The sequence below is a fragment of the Hermetia illucens genome, chromosome 2, assembly GCF_905115235.1.
Source record: "Hermetia illucens chromosome 2, iHerIll2.2.curated.20191125, whole genome shotgun sequence".
Lineage (NCBI taxonomy): Eukaryota > Metazoa > Arthropoda > Insecta > Diptera > Stratiomyidae > Hermetia > Hermetia illucens.
The window spans coordinates 93,277,793-93,299,600 of NC_051850.1; the positions used below are offsets into that span (position 1 = coordinate 93,277,793).

General features: G+C 39.8%; 1 protein-coding gene across 1 annotated transcript in view; it reads right to left on the bottom strand.

The window, feature by feature from the left end:
- LOC119648927 (adenylyl cyclase 78C) overlaps positions 1 to 20,371 on the bottom strand; it is a 386,778-nt gene extending 366,407 nt beyond the window's left edge. Inside the window, exon 1 of the mRNA XM_038050837.1 lies at positions 20,222 to 20,371. The gene's annotated coding sequence lies outside the window, so the exon portion shown is untranslated. The remainder of the gene's footprint in view (positions 1 to 20,221) is intronic.
- Positions 20,372 to 21,808: the final 1,437 nt, after the last annotated feature.

Here is a 21,808-nt window from a genome sequence, read left to right on the forward strand (position 1 = left end):
TAGATTGCGGTGGGCGAGCCACTTAATGCGTATAGATGAGAATGATCCAGCCTGGAAAGTCAAGAAGGGCGATATCCATGATAGAAAAAGAAAACGTGACAGATCTAACCACACATGGAGCGATGGCGTAAACCAAGATGCCAGACAGCTTTTAGGGATATCGAATTGGCGAACTTCGGCGCCAAACCGATATGTTTGGAGTTCCTTCATGAAGCAGGCCTAGATCGGTTACCAGTTGTTACGCTTTCGATGATGATGATTTTCTCAAACTCTAATCCAGTTATCGGCCACCATTCAAAGAAACGTTAGAAAACTTGACTGCGCGATTGTGGAAGCGAATGGATGAACCTAAAGGGTGAACATTGGGCAGCGAGCTCTGATGCCGTACAAATTTTCGCGTAGTGCGACCTGATGTGCGCTCTGACACAAAGAAATTTATTATAGCGTTGGTCAGGGAAAGAAAAGTTACCACAAATACTGTCGGTTTCATAACCATATATGACACCACCAAAGTACTTGAAACGTGGACCTAAAAATAGGTGGAACGAGGAAGAAACATAAGGGCTTAAGAGAAAATCCCCGTTGCGAAATAATACCTAAATGGTGGTCCTATGAGATCAAAGGGGAAGAGGCTTATGCAGCATCTGCTGCATAACTTGCTTTCATTGGTAGAATTTTTACTTTCCAGTATTATGCTCTACTGCAATGTGTCTTTTAAAGTATCATTATTTTCTTTTCTCCACAAAAAAAGCCTTAGAAACAGACAAACCTGGAGAAGATAAGGAATCGAAAAAAAAAAGATCCTTAGCTGCTTCCCTACAAATGACAACCAGTTGTAAGCCCGCAGATGAGCGGTCTGAAAAAGCAATATAAACACCCAAACAACCAACAGGTGACTATGGAGCAAACAATGTGTTACCCACTATGAGAAAGGGAACCAATACCTCAAAGTAGCATCCAAAATACTTTTATCAGCAAAAGGATCGAAGCCTGAACAAAAAGTACATGACGATAGATTAGTGTTACTCTAAATCTCGGAAAAAAGCAACAGAACTATGAGAAGAGACAGTCGTCATCCAATCCCAAGCCGTCATCCGCCTCAAACACCGCGAGAAAAATTAGCAACATCGAGACGAACCGAAAGGAAGTCTCAGGCAGAAGCGGAAAATGTCTAAGGAGCTAGCTTGAAAACTTCCGCAATTAAGTTAAGAATTTATTTGAGACGAGAGATCAGGGAACTGTATTGGCTTCACGGGGCAGTTCAAACTGCATAACCGTTTATTATATTACCAGCGGCATGCAGACGTACGGTAACACAAAGACGGTGACCCCTGGACTGTCATCATAAGAAGCATGCAGGCTCCTGAACCTAAGGAGGAGACACATTGCATGTGTCGTCTTGAGAGATAGATCTGAGAATAGATCTGTTTGAAAAACTGCTTGAAATATTTCGTATACGGACAACGGCCGGTCTAATATAGAAGGTAGGAGAGATCCAGTCACATTGCCAAAGGGTGTTGCAGAAATCCAAATGCAAGTTTCGATCTTAATAGTGTTCTCCAGGAAATTTTAAAAGGCAGTTAACTGCAGCGGGCAAATCAGGTTAATTCTGACAAACATCAACCACTACTGGAGAATTTAGGATTTGCCCTTCCAGATCAGCTACAAATCTGAATACGACACCCAGTCTCCACATGCATAACAAGCGAGTCATTTGTGTTGGTACAGCCATCATCATTTCTGATGAATGCCTATCAAACCAACTGTTCCCACCATCCAATAGCTTCAAACCTATTGAAGTTAACCGTATTTATTTCGACGCCCATTCATCCGCGGTTGTTACTGTTTAATGTAGTTTACCTCGATCCGTCCTTCCCGCGTATCCGATTTTAAGCTGTTCTGTTATAATTAATTAATTAAGCTGTTCTGCAATGAACAGCTTATCTCACCACTCTAGCCCAATAGCTCCCCATCCCAAACAAAATAGTTATCGTTCCGATGCTTGTATGTATGTAACTTTTCCTCTTACAATATATTTTTATTACTCGTATATACGTATTTCGGGAGCTACTTACTCCCTTCTTCGGTACTTCAGCAACTAGATCATTGTGAACTTTATCTTCTTCCCTTTTGATTGTAAATTGAATAGTTGGGTTTATCCTGTTAATTTCTGATTGCGTGTTGTCGTCCTTAGCCTCAGATACGGATCTCTACCATTCTTGGACCTACGAAAAATAAACAGCAGCGGGAGGCTCGAATTCGAGGTATATAGAAATCCAGCGGCGACTCAAAGAACGATAATAGCAACTTCGGCTCATTCAATAGTTCACCGGCTCTGCACATACCCTTTAACCAAGGCAGGTTTCCATAAAGAAAGAATGTACATACTTGATACAGCAATGAAGAACGGATACATCGCTGAAACAGTAGAAAATCTGATCAACAAGAAACAAAATCAAATATAGAAGAACCAACACACAACATTCGTCGAGCAAGTAAGCACTCTAGACAAAACAAAATGGATTACCATACCGTTGTTCAAACATTTTTACAGAATTAAATCTTTTCTAGGAAAATATAATATAGAAGTGCCCGGGTCTAGCAGAGACGCAACACTAAAAAGACGATTAGGAAACGAAAAGGAAAGAAGAGCAAAGTGGAATATATAAAATCAACTGCAAAGATTGCGAGATGTTCTACATTGGCCAAACAAAACGGCTCATCGCGACGAGGTTCCAAGAACACATAAAGGAGGCAGACAAGGGGGAAAGACGTGAAATCAACACAGAGCGATCATCGGCAGCTATGCACGTCATCCAGGAGGGACATTCTGTGACGAAGGCAAATCTGGAGCTGGTACGACAAGTGAATAAGTTGCACACCTTGGACGCATGGGGGAGCTTTGAACCACACCACCCACTACTTACAGCTAATTGGTGGCCATTAACGCAAAAAGCATAATATCATCATCTCTACCTGAATGTGTACCTTGTTTTTACAATTTGTACCAACATATGTATTTTTCACTTTTACCCTTTCTTATTTAAAAACAGAAAAGTCCCCGGCCTGCGAAGAATCCGAGAAAAGAGCATTTTTGATGGCGGCCCAATGCTCACTTTCAGGCGGGTTACTCAGCTGATAGACCAGTAGCTTACTCCAAACTACAATTTTATTTTATAGTGTATATATATTTCGGGGGCAACTTATCCCCTTCATCAGTACAAAGCTGCCTGAAGGGGGTAAGTTGCTCTCGAAATATATATATACTATAAAATAACATTGCAGTTTGGAATAAGCTACTGGTATATCAATTTAGGCTTAACTACAATATCTAAACTCTTAAAAAGGGTTACTCAGTGTATCTGCCGTCCCATCAGCAAGATAGCTCTCCCACTATCAAGTGACAGATGAACTGTGCAAGTGATCGATGTGGAACTTGAACTGTCGATCGCATAGGTAACGATGCCAAAAAGCTGTTAGGGATATTGAATTGGTGGACCCCCGGGGCAAAACCGGATTATCTAGAGTTCCTTATCGAGGCAGGGTTAAACCCGGTATCATTTTTTGCACCATTCACGATGATTATGATGATCTTTGCCTGCACTTGGAGACAAACAAAAAGATTTTGAATTGAAAATTATGACGGACAAATTATTGTAGCCTCACTGGCACGAAACCTGTTTCTTGATTTCTAGCGCGATTTCAAAAGTAGCGATTTTCAAAAGTAAAAATAAGAAAAGGCCAGACTATTTTGAGTTTTTTTGCTATTAGTTTTAAATAATTTACCAAATTTTAAATTTTTTTCTTTTATCAAAAGGAATAGAAGTCTCGGTCATCAAAGGGATTAAGTGAATGTGACCGTATTATCTTTATTTAATTCATATCTAAAATTTCAAAGTTATTTCCTGGGTATCCGATACCCAATTTAACATAAAAAATGCCAATGAAAATCAAATTAGTCAGTTCTAAGACGTCACGTAATCCATCACTCTTTCCTTAAAAATCTTACGCGCTTGAAATTATTGGATAGCCGCTGAAATAAATTCTATTGGCATTAGCTGATAGAATTTCCAGGCAATCCACCCCGGACTGAAAGATTCCTAGGAAAAGTTTTAAAAGTTCGTCTCTCTATTCAGATAAAAGATTTGAAAGGGGTTCTCTCGGGAAGTCATATAGCTGTTGTAACTCGAAATATACTTTGAAGTTACAGATGTGTATCCAAGCTATAAAATGGCATCTTATGTATAAATAAAAGTTAAATTATGCTAATGGAAGGCAAATCAACCTCTGATCAATCAAAATATTTTCTTTCACTAAATGGTCACTGTAATTAGTAACTTGTAAATAATGAGAAGTAACTAGGAGTGAAATTCAACTACTTAATTATCAGGAATCATCTATTTCATGGTTTACCTTCAGTCACACAATGATATATGCCTGTACATGTACGAGTACATCTATCCTAAGGAATGTCCAACACCCACGTTGGGCGCCAAAATATAAATACAATTTTCTTTGTTTATCTGATGTTACCATAAAATTTTGAATTTCAATCTGTAGAGATTTTCACTACGACTGGAGATATTTGGAAAAACTGCGGAGGCAGCTTTGAATGAGTTTTGGGAATGTGGTTTTCAAATTATATTTATCCGCACTTGAAAGGGAACGACCTCCTACAGAATATGCAATCAGACTTCGAACTTAAAATCTATATTCACAGAACCTAACTGATAAGCGACTCTTACTGTACAGTACTTTCGACAGTTCGCTTCTGTGAAACTTTTATTAATAAAGTGCCATGCCCATTCGTTGTATCACGTCCATTTGTCCAATGACTGCACACTTTAGTTCTCACGCGATTATACACAATTGTAATTCGCCTCCATTTCTTGAAGTTTTCCCTCATTAACTTTTTAGCACTTAATTATGTAATTCAATCTTTAATTTTTTACCGGATTGTAATGGTAGAGAATAGTACACATTCATGACATTTACATTTAACTTGTCTATCTTTCGCCCGGATATGGACTTTAATTCGTTTTCTATAGGGTGAATTATTTAGAACTTTTTCCTAAATTCGGAGTCCACCTTTGTGATGCAAATGTTGTTACGGTTGGAAAGATATTCTATGGGATTTACTTACCAAAATTTATCTCTCTCATATGTTGCCTGCGATTACATTTATTATCTGTTCACTCCGTTGTCGAGTATAAAGCTGTGTGGATGCTTGATATATTATAATTACGAACGCAAAACATGACGACCGGGATTCGAACTCAAATCAACAAAATCGAGAGGCTGACGCTCCACCTCCTCAACCATCGCACCATCAATGGTTCATCCTGATGGTCCAATTTTGGACTATGCATTCGAATATAGCACTTGGTATCACACGAATAACGCAAGTAATTGTCTTCCAATGTGTCAATCGAAGCTGGCTTATCAATGAAGGCTCCACATAATTCCAACCAAAATGGTCCAAAGGAGTAATGTCACACGATCTAAGCAGACAATATACCGGGCTAAAACGTGAAACGAAGCCCCCATTGAAATGATGATTTCCCAATAAGTTCATTGTTTCTCACAATGTATTTCAAGTAGCGTCATCTTATTGAAATCAAAACTTATTAACATTAAAGGCAATTTCAGGCAATCTATTATCACGGTTCGATAGTAGCCATTATTGGCAATTACATTTCTCTGGCTTGAAAGGAAGAAGTTTGGACCGATGATTCATCTGGCCGATAAATCACACCAAGCGGTTTTTTTGTGGGTGTTACCTCTTGATATTCTTCAGGCTACTCAGCCCAAATACGGCAATTCGCTTTGCTAAAATATACCTTGAGCTATAAATGCACCGATTATGTGCACCATGAAAACTTCTAAGTACACGAAAACTCAAATCGTTCCATTATCACTGATATTCGTAATACAGTTGAATAAATTAGAAGCGTTCTTGCGAGGTCAGTTTTTCACTCAATCTACCGACTACCAATCTCTCAAAAATGCAACTTTAATAAGACACTGCAAATCAGGTGGAGGTTTCCGAGACCGCAGGAAGGATTTCTCTCCCTTATGATACTGCGCTACCATATTCTTGTAAACCGTAAATAGGAATATGGTATTAGATTGGTTGATAATTTCTCCTATCTAGGGTCCAAAAACACAACCGATAACAGCTACGATGATGAAATCCGCGCAAGGTTGTTGTCAGCCAACAGAACCTATTTAAGCTTACAAAAACTGTTCCGCTCCAAACGTCCCACCATAGGGTCAAAACTCTTACTGTACAAGACAATGATCTTGCCAGTCCTCATGTATTCCTCGGAGACTTGGGTTCTTGGCAAGAAGAATTGCGAACTCTTAACCGCGTTCGAAAGAAGAATCCTCCGAAGAATTTTTGGACCCCTACATGACGATGGACGATTCCGCAGCCTACATAACGATGAAATCTATGAGCGATACCATGACCGCCCGGTTGTGGATAAAATCCGGCTCAATAAGTTACGGTGGGCGGGTCACTTAATCAGTATGGATGAGGATGATCCAGCCCGGAAAGTCTATAAGGGCAATATCTATCGTAGAAAGGGAAGACGAGGCAGATCCTGCCTGAGATGGAGCGATGGCGTCGGTCAGGATGCCAGACAGCTTTTAGGGATATCGAATTGGTGGACCTCGGCGCAAAACCGGGATGTCTGGAGTTCCTTATTAAGGCAGGCCGAGACCGGATACCGGTTGTTGCGCCGTTGATAATGATGATGATTAGATTGGCGCTGACACCATAGAAGAAATTAATTTAGTATTTTTTTGAAAGTTATTTATTGCTGGATAATAACGACAATAACTAGAGGAGCGATAGAATTCATCCATGAAAAGGATATTCAACCCTATTACAGATTTAGGGAAATAAAAAATCTCACCTCTTTCTTCATGCCACAATGAACCCCAATAGGAACAATAGCATTGATTAGATGAATCCCCGGTTCTCCAAAACAGAAGTTGGATGATATTTCAGCAACTCATCAGAAAAAAAGTCCTATTTAGAATACAAACCATCGGGAAACCGGAAATTTCAGATAGGAAAGGTTTTGTGTATTTCTTATATAAGAATATTTGAGTCCGCACGTGCCCCATTTGTACTTTACTCGTCCGTCAAACTATTCACTTTACTACTAAACTGGCATCCAAAGCCTTAGAATGCAATAAATTTGCACAAAAGAGACAACTAGGACTTATTGTAACTTTGTTATCATCTAATACCATGCTCTATAGTGTAGCCAGTATTATTGAAACTTGTTGATTCTAGAATAAACTAAAGGGAGTTGCCAGTCAATTTCTCAAAAATATACTTATAAAGAATATGCCTATACACTATTATTAACTTTATTTAAACAAGTGAAGGGTATTTTGAGATACAGGCACCGTATTGTGGTAGCCTCGTGATTTTTTCCAAATTTTGGGTTGGTTATTTTCTTGGGACGACTTGAGTATGCAGCCCCGGTACTCAACCGTTTTACATTGAATGTCAAACTGATGTTTTCGAAAAGTACTCATCGACACCATTTGTCATTCGATACCCCACATTATTATCATATATCTAGTGAACAAAATATTTTGCTCCCCTTTTACATGTATGAAAACCCACCCCCCTTAACTCAACGTGGTACTTTATCACTCACTGCATGCAAGGTGATTTGAAAGTTCCTCTTTTCTACCAACTTTCATATCAATAGGAGTAACCGTTTCTGATATCATAGATGTGACAGACAGACGGACATACAGAAAGTAAACCAATCTTAATAAGGTCTTAAGGTCTTATTTTACACAGAACATAAATATAAACGACTTTTGCGACGAAAACTGGCGTACACTCTTAAAATTGGAATATTTCCATCTAAAATAGAAACTATGCGAAAGCTTTTTCCACAAGTTTCAAGAAATAACATCGACAATTTGAGAATCCAAAAAGTAAACGATTTAGCTCCGCAATCAATACCTAAGCATTGACCGATAGCCACGGTTCTCACTACCAAAAAAAACAGCAACAGAAAATTTTCAATCAATCAGATAGACCATTTTGTGCAATAAATTTATGTGAAATGCAAAACTTTGTTAATAATAATTGGATTTCATTCAGACTTCCCAAAGTTACACCTTATATCATCCCTCATACCGATACTAAATCTTGTACTTCTAGGATGAAATTACGGGGATTCTAAATTCTAAAATATAACAATATGCTATGATTAACTTTATTTGAGAAGATATCGGAATAAGATGCATTTTGAGGCCTATATTTCGTAAAGATCCACCATTGTTTCGCACAAAACTTTAAAATTAGCTGCTTCAAGTGCGGCACGAAGTATCGCTCGCCGATTATAACAAGTTAAAAATTGCTAGCACTGATCAATTCACAGGAAGACAGTTGTGAGACACACTAGCCCGATACACTACACTGGACATCGTCTCTTCTAGACAGCCCAATTATTGACCAAAAAAAAAGCAGAATTTTCCGGACTTGATTGACTTTGGTGTTATTAAAAATGTAAAATATGGCCGTGTCAAAAAGCTATTTTTAGACTACTTGCCCGTCATTATCAAACTTGCAGGTTTGCTTATAGCACTGAACAAAAGTAAAGGCAAAATCTACCAACCGATAATAAATGAGCTGCAAATCAATATTACCTTCAAAGAAAAGGTGGAGTTGACAAAGCCCTGTAATTGCTCAGGGCCCTCCTCGAAGTGCATGCATTGCCAGTTTTTCAAAAAATAGTACACCACAATGAATACTACAGCTACTCCAAGTAAAATCAAAAATGAAAAATTAACGACAGGTGCACAAACCTCAAAAATAATTAGCCAAAGCAAGTCGATAACTCTATGAAACCCTCAAGGATAAACAGTATCACACACAGTATCACCTGCAGCATCAATAGAATTTTCCCTATAGAAAGATGCTAAAAGGAAGAAAAGATGTGTTCAATGCGATTAGCCATGAAGATCAGAAAATGGTTGCTGGGCAAGAAGTAATACCAAAAAAGGGCTGTATTTGCAAGCATATGAACAAGGTATTCCTTATCATTTGCCGCAGATGGAGTCAAAATTTCCAAAACTATCTATAATAACGCCATACTTTTCATTTCAAACTTAAAAAGTAAGTAAGTAAGTAAGCGAATCCAAAAAAATCTCAAGGTATCACGGGAAAAATGCAGTGCATTGATTCGCTATCCCAAACTTTGAACATATCGACCGCTGGTGACATATGATTCTTAAGTTAATGAATTGTGCGGACCGTTTTTAAGGTTTTGTGTGAAACAAAACCTTATTAGAATCGAGACGGTGTCTGTCTGTCTGTCCGTCTGTCTGTCTGTCTGTCAGTCTGTCTGTCACACCCGATTTATTCGGAAACGACTGGACCGATTGTCACGAAAATTAGTGATGTAATCTGGTGTTCCCTTTACATGCAGTAAGCGGCGCTATCTTGTGTTAAGTTTAAGGGGGGCTCCCCATACATGTGAATCGAGGGTGCAAATTTTTTTTACAGAATGTAGCCATGTGGGGTATCAAATGAAAGGTCTCAATTAGCACTGACTGACATTGGGTGAAAAATAGAGGAGTAAGGGCTCAAAATATGATCCCCAAAAAGTGTAACAGCTCTCGTTCTCAGAACCTATCCAACCGAAAAATCTGAAAAAAATCACAGTCGTGCATCTCTACGAAATGTAGGCCTCAAAATATATCTGGGTCCGATATCTACACAAATAAAGTTAATAATAGTATACTTCCACATTTTAGAAATTTACCCGGCACCCCCCTTATGTTCATCCCAGAAGTACGAAATTTGCACAATTTGGTCAAGTTTGAAGAAAACTATTATTAACAAAGTTATAGGGGGTAAAACTTTACCATTTTTTGTGAATTTCCTGCACTCTACAACCTGCATGGTGTCATCATCACATATCAATTCATCAATGCCACAACGAAATGAGTTCTTATGAATTGGATCGCAGAGAATTATTTTGTTTTAGGTTTTTAGTTATTTGTCAACCAGACATGTGTGTATGTAGGTATATAGTATATGCGTGCTAATGAACTTTGCGGGTAATGCCTAATTCAAATAGATATAAGAAGCAAATCGGAAATATGGGTACGATCAATTTATATACGTGCATATATGTATACAGTATCCGGAAATAGGCAGTTTGTTTGTTTAGGGTGAGCGTAATATCTATGGCTGTAATATGTACGTATGTCTCGTAGCTTGGAAAAATATGAAGGAATATGTTGGATTTGTAGCTATATAGGATAGAAAAATGTGCGTTGAAATTTCTTACAGAAGATGAACACAAAACCTTTATACCCGAAGTGCGAGCTTCCGGTATTCCGACTTGTTTCTATTCTTGGTGGTGGCAGGATTTGTATGTCATCTTCAGCTGGTGGGAATTGAAATTGACCGATATTTCGCAATTCATTAAAGCACATAGCCCATCGCTCTAATATCTCCTGTCTCTGTCGGAAATCAGATTTACCTTTGACTCAGGTTCTTATTCACAGCTGAGTCGACTGGTATCCGACGTCAAATCACGATACAAATTTCACTGTCACCAGTGAGATTTGAACCGCGACCTTCCGTACGACAGCCCTGTGCTCTAACCACTCAGCTATCGGGACACAATGATTATAGTTATTAAAATTTCCGCCTATTAGACTCTGAAGTGGGTCCCTTCAGCGAAATTTTTTTATTTGAACATCCAGAACAATTTTGGTAGAAAGTATATCGCTTTCGGAAGTAACACTGAGGTTCAAGTTTCTACAATCAAACTATTGCACAATAATTGATGTATGTACCTTTAATGACTTTCAGTACTTCAACTTTCGGATGAATTCATTTAGAATTTGTAAGTAAATGATTTCTACTTTGAGGAACAGCCTGGCAGCACTTTTACATTCCAACGAAAGTATTTAAGTTCGTATAAAAACATAGGAAGGATGAAGCCCATTCCATCGGTCAGACTACCTATGCGTTACCTACTCATACTCGTCAGTAGATGCATGAGGTCATCTCTTTCGAAGAATATAACTCCATATATTCCACAAACCCTGGAAAACAACAAATAAAGGAATCACCCAGTCCACTCTGACACTATAATTTCCCATTCAACAGATTTCAAGGTAAAAGTAATCTCATTTTCGGAAAAACCTCATGATTAATGCCCTTAATCTCATTCAATTATTCGGGCTCACTGTCACCCAGCGTACCTCAAGGCAACTTATCTCTCCATCTCATACAATCAGTCAGTCTCATATATCATTTTGTTTTGAAAATTCTTCGTTAAATTACAAGCGAGGCCAGCAACCCGACCGAAAGGCGAGGAAACAGATTTTGTTTTGAAATTCAAATCGGAGGACAATCTCCATATGCCAACAGTTTGAAAAAGGTTCTGTTTTTTAAATCGTGACAAATTCTCGCACAAATTGGACTACGGTCCTGGAGGAAATATGCTCCAAGCAAACTACTATTTTAAGGTCGAAAAAGGGAGTTAAACCAGTAACTTCCGGGACAGACAGTGATTGAAAACGAAAACGGAAATTGGAGCCAATATCTGGTTAGAAAGGAGATTACATCTTTGTTTCCTAAGTGAGCTATATACATATATATAAAAGGATGAATTCAACCAAGTATGCTAATGAAGAGATGCATTGAGGGGCGCATAAAGTCATGTCTTTCATCCTGGGTAAGGTGGACAAAAGTTCTTGGCCATTATAAGAACGAGGCAATAACATCCACATTTTCGGAAAAAACCTCATCCATCATTCTACTATCTGCAAATCCGGAAGAGCAGTACCATAAAATCAGCAAAATTATTCATTCATTTCCGCATGGGAACAGACCAATCTGTGTAGAGAACCATATGAGGTTATTGATTTTTAAACGATAGCGATTTTGAGGCAAACATAGATTTCACGGTTGACATTTTCTTATGTTATACATGATTTGAATTCGTATACAAAAGGTTAATTTGTATATAGAAACAATCTGGTCAAAGCGCGGAAACTAGACAAGTGGATGAGTTTGGAACTATTAGCTTCGGAAGGAACGATCGAATTTTAGAACTTTTGTTAAATAAGATAATGGGGGTCAAGTAGTGGACTGATGCGAAATACAGCCTTCTAGGAACAGACCTATCTCTCTCCAGGGTTAATGCGCGGCTCGCCAGGGGCCAAGCCTCTCGTCTAGTAAGACCTTTAGTGGGTGGTAATAGCCATACCCTGTACGAGGTGGCCATACTGTTAACAAAACGCTACGGGTCTAGACCGAGGATTTGAAAAGACCTCCTCTTATCCAGGGTGTTATGCGAACCGTGTCCATTGGATAGTTTGCAGTGGGAGGTAACTGACTATATTTGCGAAAATTACCTAGACATATAAAAGTACTGCAAAATGAGAACAAGTATTGAGGTGCGGATCAACTTCAAAAGGTACCAAATTTAGTACCTTTGGCACTAAAAATGCGTCACTATTGGGAAGTCAAGCAGTGGAGTCAAGCTCGTGTTCACCGGTATAAGTTGTCGACCAGGTTTTATATTGGCAGACTGCATGACTAAGGACATGGCGGACTAGCTAAGGACTATAGTCCCCAAATTGCCAGGATGGAAGGGAATGGAACCGTTGACATGTGCTGGGGATGATATACTTGCAGTCCACTTTCCCAAAAACGTAGCGATTGGGGCGAGGAGGCGTTTGATCACTCAAAACATAGATCTCCACACACGGTTATGGAGCATTTTCAGAAGCAAGGATGGTAAAACCAAACTCCTCACGATAGGGGTAGATGACCAATCTCTGAAGGCAACTGAACGTTGTAACTGCCCTATCATTTACATATTTCTTGGAGACAGCAGAGAAGTGGATCTGCTACCCACGGAAGAGGAGGAGCTGGACAACCAAGACCTAGACCTTCCAAGGCTCGAGTCGGACAGATAAACGCAGGGATGTTTCATGTCGGAGAAGGCGGGTAATGCTCCAACATTGGAAAAGAACTCCAGACACTAGCGGAGGCTGAATCTACGGTATTTTCAAGGGAATATTGTAATGAATAATGATGTGTCCGGATGGTTCAATGGTTAGAGCGCTAAGAATGGTAATAGGCAACATAACCTTCGGATATACACGAAGCGGATAAGAAGGACCCCTTTCACCCTCAATCTTTCAGATCAATCTACCTGACATCGTTCGTACTTAAAACGATGAAGAAGATCATATATTAGAATTAACGTTCTAATGCAAAATTCCCTACATTCAAGTCAACAGACATACTGGACTTTCCGGTCAACCGTAACTACCCTATATCAGCAGACAGACGTAATGCAGAGTGCCATAGAAACAAAAGAAGTAACACTTTCTTTTTGGACATCGAGAAACCGTTCGATATCACATTATGCACAGAGAAAGAAAATGCCGTACACCGCAAGGGAGTGCGAAACAGCCTGGCCTCCTGAACGGGCAGAGCAGGCAAATAAACGTAACGACGAGGGCAAGTTCTATTGTCATGAACACTACTCATTTATATATCACCATTAATGTGGAGGTTACGCTAATGAAATTCCTTTAGTTTGTAGAGGCAAATATGAGGATAGTCAATGTGACAGAATCCAAACTGGACTACGAACCAATAGTAACTGGTGCAGGAAGGCGGGGCTGCGCATAAATCCAGCCAAATTAGTGTCATTCACTAGGAAACGTAAGCTTAATTACCTGAGATCCATTAGATTACATGTCATGGAGGCGAAGTGAGTAACAGAAGTCAAATATTTGGGAATCACACTAGACCCAAAACTACTCTGGAAGACACATGGTGAAAACTTATGTCAGAAAGCTCTGCCTCTGATGACTGGAAAAAAATAGGAGTAAACAAGTTGGGAAACCGGAAGCTGGACGCTTCAGCTACGAAAGGTTTTGTGTATTTCTTAGTACGTAGCACGTAATATATCCATATTTTATGTCAGAGTATCCACTTTCGGGTGATATTGATATTCATATTTTCAATTTTCAAAGAAGCAACAAATTTGAGGTATTATAACTTTGTTAGTAATAGTGCGATTTCCACCAAACTTGGTAGGATCATGCTCTATATTATAGCCTATATCACATTTCATGGTACTAGGATGAACGTAAGGGGTGTTTCTAACCAATTACAAAAAATTGTAGTAATATACTATTTTTAACTTTATTTAAACAGATATCGATAATCGAGACCTTTAATTTGATACCCCACATGACTATATTTGATGAAAAAAAATTTTACACCCCCCTTTTGCATGTATGGGGACCCCCCCTTAAATTGGACGTAAAAGGATGTAATTCACTGTATGCGTGAGCGTTCACAGTTCCCACCTTTATACCAAATTTCGTGTCAATCGCTATAACCGCCTCCGAGAAAAATGCGTGTGTCGGACAGACAGACAGACAGACAGACAGACGGACAGACAGACAGACAGACAGTAAACCGATTTTAATAAGGTTTTGTGTTTACACAAAACCTTAAAAATGGAGATGCATCCCGGAAATTCTTTGACTTACTATTACTTTATATATACTATAACCGGCAAAGAGGCACAATCGTTCTTTTAGGGCACCGTGCAACGTTCCTTGACAATATTATTATTAAATAAGATAGAAAATACTACACTATATCTTAACCTTTAATATGAACAATTTAAAAAATTTCGAATTAAAAAAAAATATAATACATTAGTATCCGCACTTGCAATCATCAAATAAAAATATTCGAATAATACTTACATATTATCTACGATTTTAGAATAATATCCGATATATGAAATATATTCTGCTTATTTTACATAAAAATCAGAACATAGAATATCTTAATCCCATTCAAAGGATTCTCCATTTGCAGCTAGAGCCTTTGCCTCGCTCTTAAGCAGTTTACGGATCTGAAGAAGTTTACATCGTTTCGATCAAACTACTTCATATATATATATTAACAATTCATAAGAAATCGAGCGGTATCCGGTGAGAACTTACTACATTAACATGTAATAATCGAAAGATTCTTAAGGGGTGGCTGGGGTAACACATCCATTTGTGCCCTTCCGAGTAAGTAGTCTAGCGAAATGTAGCCTGGCACTACCCTGTTAAAATGACAACAACAACGAAAGCTTTATAGACTTTTGCAACTTTCACCGCCTCCTCATCGGTAGCACATTGTTTGAGCACAGGGCCTGTCCTGTTAATAGGCTCCTCATCCATGAAGACCAGCAGCTGAGGAGATGCAAGGACCACTTCACCACAATTCTGCATCGTATAACACCCGGCAAAGTTTCACCTCATGTGGTAACCGTAACATGCGAATGCAAACAGGAGGGAAATTATCTTTGCTATAAACGTGGCCAAACAGAATAAAGCCACCGGCCTTTACGATTTCCCAACCTTCTTTTGCTCACCCAACGAGTCTTAGTTCGTGGCCCAATGATTGTGGTTTTGGAGAAGTAGGTAAGCATAGACTAAAAGATAAACGCTAAAAAACCAAGATTCTCAGTCTGACGGCTCACCTCTGTTATTTGCATTAGTAGGCAGAACATCGGAAGGGTCGAACAATTTACTGCTGGTAGACACACGACACTGAAGAAGGGAACAAGTTGCTCCTGAGTTGTTGTTTTTTTTTTGCTTTAATAAAAACTACTATTAGTGACGGAGACGGAGACGGGTGTAGCTTTTCAATACTTTCTTGCTAGAAACTCATTGATAATTAACTTGAAGCTCTCGGGCCATTGTCCTCTCTGTGCTTTAATTTAGGAATAGTATATGAAAAGAGATTGCTATTGCGACTCAAAAACTAAACAATTACGTGTACGGCCTGCTATCGGGTATACTTGACTGAGACAACATCAGGTGAAGAACTTGGTCAGGCCAAACCAGCATGGAGTCGCGCATTTGTTGAAGAGCAGACGGTATCAAGTCACAGATTGAAAAAGAGCATGGAATCCACTGTTTAGCAGCTGGAAGCATGACGAATTGAGTCGATAGAGGTAAGGTATCTCAAACAGTATCCACACAGAGATATCCTCCCTTCATTGTTGAAGCTAAGACTTTTGGAGAGCGAGGAAGATTGGGGACATTATGGCTAGTAAAATCTGTCGACAATTTCGTGGACATCCAACCAATTTTTCCACAACTTATATAGATTTAATAATTCCATAAATGTTTCCTTCACTATATATTTTGTTTAGATGCGAAAGTTCCCGTGACGGTGTTTGAATTATTTTATTTTAATCGCAGCAGATCGGTTTAATAGACACTTTAGGACGAGTTGAGGCGTTTCGATTACCAAAAAAAATGCAATAGTCAGTTCATAGGTGTCTAGTTGTTCCTCACTTGTTTTGCAACTGCATACAGTTGACGTCTATTTGGACCATGGGTTTGGTCGCCAGGTATTTAGTAGCGGTTCTGTTATTTTTCCTCGCTGTGTCTGTTTCCCTTTATTTGAGATAATTACACGGCTTCTGCTTTTCGCTAGTATATTTTTTTATTCGCACATACCGGGATTTCGGTAACCACTTCATCAGTGCTACACGTCTGCTAATAATTGCTTTTATTAAATTCTTATATACTATTCTAAATCTATACAACAATTCTAATTAATCCTAATTACAATACTATATGATTTTTAAGTTTTTTCTATGTACTTCAAGAGGAAGAGTTTTTAATTAATTTTTAAAATAATCCATCAATTATAATAAATGCTGAAAAAAAGCTGGGAACATGACGTCGATGTACATATACCAACCAACTAAGGAGTTCTGCCGAACTTACGATATCAAAATACTCGCTTCTAAAAAATTTGTCCAGCGTACACTGAAAATGGAGTGGAGTGAAGTACTGAAAAAATCGGGTAAGGGAGAACAGGTCAAAAATAAATAGTTTAAGCGAAATACAACACGAAAAATCACTGCAGCGAACAAACCCCTCTTTAGACTTAACCATATTGGAATTAAGTTTGCAGTCTATCGGAACAATGAACTGCGTATCTAATAATCATACCTGTTACCGGCGATGTTATTATGTACCCTGACAAAAAAGCCTTCCCTATTTTCCGTTAAAGGGCACTAAAAGGAATAGAAATTTGTGGGCTAGAAACCTGCAATTTTTTAAATTTCGCTACTATCCAAACGTCTCCAACGGTTCGGAAAGGGACTTTCTGGAATGTTTGTACGCTCCCCAATAATAGTAGCGAAAGTTCCCAGAATGCTCACTTTCTCCAACTTGAGCGAGAATTCCAGCAATATAAGGTGAAAATTCTAGGTCGAAGGAAGGTAAAATGGGCGACTCTGGAGAATGCTCCTCTCCATATAGCCACACTAATGGCAATGGGCTTTTGTACTCTGGAAAGCGGAGTACACGCGAATTCGGTGTCGGTTTGTTTCTGCCGGCTATCGCAAAGTGTGCCCTTTTAACCGGGGAGATGATTTTTGACAGACTTCTGACTACAAAATTCCGATTCAAGCTAAGGAGCATCTGTTGCTATAAACGAACAGAGACCTTCAATATAGTCGAGAAGGTACTTACTACTACTTACTTACCCGCAGTTTAGGAGAAGCTTTCAAAAGATGACATTGTGATCGTGATGGGTGATCTGAATAACAAGGTGTGCTGTGGCAATACTTAGCTCGAACATGTGATGAGGAAACGCAGTCTTCGCGAAATTGACGAAAATGGTGAGAGATTTGTGGATTGGAATGGAGCGCACACCGGCCTCGAAAAGGATCAACATCTGGTAGCCGCTTACCTTCGCCTCCGAGTTGCTTTCGTCACTTCCAGCAGGGTTGGAGAGCTGCGACCCCCAAGTTCAACATCGGTTATTTGTGTATGATCCAGGTGTCGCTGGCAGTGAAAATCTATATTTTCCTGATCGGACGCCTGAGAATAATGAAAACCATTAGGTCGCCATCCAAAATGCAATCTTCTTGGGAGCTAAGCAAGTCGTCGGCCACGTCCCGAAGATGGATACAATGAACGGAAGGGAGTTAAAGACGTGACCGCTGTGATGGCCGAAGTGACGCGCTCGAACTGCGATGCCGAAAAATATCCCGTGAAGTTCAGCCTAGTATGCGCCGTAGCAAAAGGAAATTTGTTATTGCGTTGGTCAGGGAAGCGGAAGATGCCGCAGAACGCTTTCGATGGTTCTGTGAAGGACGTTAACGGTCGACTTCTCATCCACAATGACGAGCAACAGAAGAAATAAAAAGAACATTTTGCCATGGTTCTTAATCAAAATGACTAGTCACCGTAACATGCGGATACAGTATTCGCTATTATAGGATCTCAGAGGGTTGTCGGAGGATGTGGAGGAGTTCAGTGAAAGATGACATCTCTCCTCGAACACTCAACCATGCTGATGACATCGGTTTGTTCTCACACAGGGTCATTGACCTTGACCAAATGGCTCTGGATTTGGAAAAATAAACAGATAGAACTGCACTGAAGTTAAATACCAACAAAATCAAGGTTCTCAGTCTGATGGCTCATCAAAACATTGAATAATTTATATATCTAGGATAGATAGGACGGTGGCACCCAGCTGGATGCTACCGCTTTCGCCGCCTTGTCTAAAATCTATAAATGCAATTATCTCAATACTAAGATCAATGGCCTAATACTGTTTCAAAGAAAGAACTTGGTCGGCGAACATGACAAGAACATGGGGTAAACAGGAGAGTTTGGGAAAACATAGTTACGAACGCCGTACATAGATGAAAGTCGACCCAGCCAAAGTGAGTTAACTGTTATATAATATAGACAGCGAGGCTATGGATCGATTTGAATAATGTTTTAAAAGCAATCTGGATCGGTGAACAAAAAATTGGTTACATGCCTTTGTATAAAATAGCCACTACTTAATAATAACTCCTCCTCCATATATGTAGTACTACGTCGCTGAGGTGGATTAGAATTTATCCTGCACTCGTATACGTTAGTATTACCCACTCGTTTTTTCTTCTGACTGACTTCTTCCCGGTCAAGCTTCTTATGAATGGCTACTATCACCTTTTCGACGTCACCATATATCACCTTCGCCTTTTAGTTTCCAATGCGTCCTCTAAAGTGCCAACTACAAGAATTGAAATAAACCACGTTCTGCGTCCCGTGGAATGCTCAGGCATGACTATCGCGAATCGTCGTGTCTAAATCGAAAGACGTATCCACGCTGGCGGACACCTAATCCGCTCTTAAATTTTGCTAGGTCAAAACTCACTTCGCTATGGGGTCACCAAGATGATCGAAGAATGGGTCACCAGAAGGACACTTAAAAAAGAACTATGGAGAAGTGCTGGCGTCTCGAAAAGTCGTGGGGAAGGGGTGAACCGCATTACAGGTAAACGCGCGTAAGTGTAGGTGAGTTTTAAGAGAAACTTGGCGAACCACGAACATCAAAACATATTAAGTTCAGCAAGTGGAACGGAACGACTCAAACCACATGGGCAGCAAAACAATTCTTCTTCTTCAAATTGGGAGACGCGATCATTTGTTCGAAGAAACCGGAAGCCAGTTATCTGCTAGGTCAGGAATCGTCACTGGCTAGTGCCCCACTAAAAAAGAAGAAAAAATTCTAATAGCCAAAAATACATTTTACCATAGTATCGACGACATTACGCATCATAAAAACCCCAAACCCCCATGATTCATCGCATTTCTGTTTACCTTAATTTTAAGGTTTCTATTCAACTATGCAATTCGAAATCAAGAATTGCATTTATGCAACAATTTTAAATTCGCTTTCCCAACATAATTAATTAAATGTCCAATAATCCTTAACTAACCCTTTATTGTCCATCCTCGTAAGTAAGACTCCAATGACAACTCAGCGTTGCATAGTAAACCATTCGAAAGATAATTATTGTGAGTGATTGCGTCCTTCTGAATATCACCTGACACCAATTGAATATCACAGGACGAATCATCAATTCAACAGTGACATCCCAAGGTACATGGAACACCAACACGTGCCTGTCAATCACTCGAACTGGTAGACATCCAGCTCACTTTCGCTGCTTTCGACGAAATACCGGTTCAAAGTGGTTTGCGAAAGTGAAGCGCTCAGTTTGCTTTTCCACTGAGCATATTCTCTTCATTGTCAGCCATTGTCTATTGTCCAGGTAAGCAAACACAACCTACCGACAAAATAACTGTTTGATTTGTTTACCTGTAGTCAACTCGAGCCCAAGGATAGGGTGGGGTGGCGTGGTTGATGCGACGTTCTTCACAAAGCTGCACTGCTCATTTACGGGTCAACACTCGGCTGAGGGTAACAACTATAAATTTCCTTCAGTTCCGTGTTTTTCCGCCGTCTGACACTTAGTTTCTTACACTTGTGTGTGCCTAGGAACAATGCACTATTAACCGATTACAATATTTTAACACTTCACCTTCACTTCCCTCACCGCACCGAGTTAACAGCTTCTGGCTTGGTAATTGCATCCGCCGCTGCCGGGAACAACACCGAAGGCATGAACAAGGACGATGCACCAAAGGTCGCCGCTGTTCACCCTATTACACAATCCGCGTCAGTACACCGCTAGATAATTGTTAAATAGATACATTTGAGCACTTGCAACGGCAAATTCCATTCAGAGTGAATCTGCTTTCTGCCGGGTGATTACCCGCTTCCTGTCATGCATTAACTTCAACGAACTCACTTCAAAGGACCCCCATGCCAAGTTCCCGCATTGCACCTCAGAATCACTGATTGTAATCAATTTTAAATTTTACCCTCTTCAATAAGGAAATCACTTGAAAAAGGGATTAGCAGCCGCCGTAAGGCCTGTCTCCATCCAACGCCAGACACAAATACGTTCGAAAGGACACGCGAGTAGCATGACACCGCCGATGCGGGAAGAGAGCTTCAATGCCAGAGGACCGGACTTGCTAACAGGTTGAATGTCGCGAAAACACTGACTCGAATCTGAGGCTAGTCGCCGAAGCTCAGACATTGCGAATCGAGAACAGCCTGTTACATCCTCTTCCTCCCCATCATATTTCGCCTTGTGTGCTTAACATGGAAGGACATTGCACAGTAGTGAAATGAAGCGACGAAACAGATTGTGCGAATTTCTTTTACTGTTCCTGTCAGTGGCAGCCGATTATGCTGGGGGCGACTTTTGAATTCGACTTTTCAGTGAAAATTGATATTTTATCAGAAATGGATTGAATCGGCCCCTACGGAATGGGATTAGAATTGGAAACAAACTAGGAAAGAATAAATTTTGAAAGCTAGGAACTGTGGGGTAACGTATTACCAAATTTACTTTATATGAGGCGTAAAAGATTCATATGATATTCTGTCCATGATCCTTCATTTTAAACCGCAAACCTTACTTCCAAGAATTTGTGAAGGTACGCCGAATTTCCCCCCGTTTTCCCAAGGACATAGACCCGAAATACTTGCTGTCATCAAAAGTATCTATCTAAACGGTCTTGCCGGGTTGGATTTGGGGGGTACAGATAAATATCAAGGAAAAACACGGTCTCGGGCGGCAAAATTATTTTTTTTATTCCCACTTTATATTATATTATAATGTGATGATCTCCTTGGAAGTCCTCTTTTTCTTTAGCCTTTGTCCCGTTCACAAGCGGGGTCGGTTCGTTGATCGGTTTCGGTTGTGATCGGCTTCTCCATTTGGTTCTATCAAATGCCTGATCTGGGTGCAATGGCGAGGCATTTAAATCCCCATGCAGCGTATCAAACCACTGTTGTTTCGGTCGGCCTTTTAGTCGCTTATCATCGACTTCC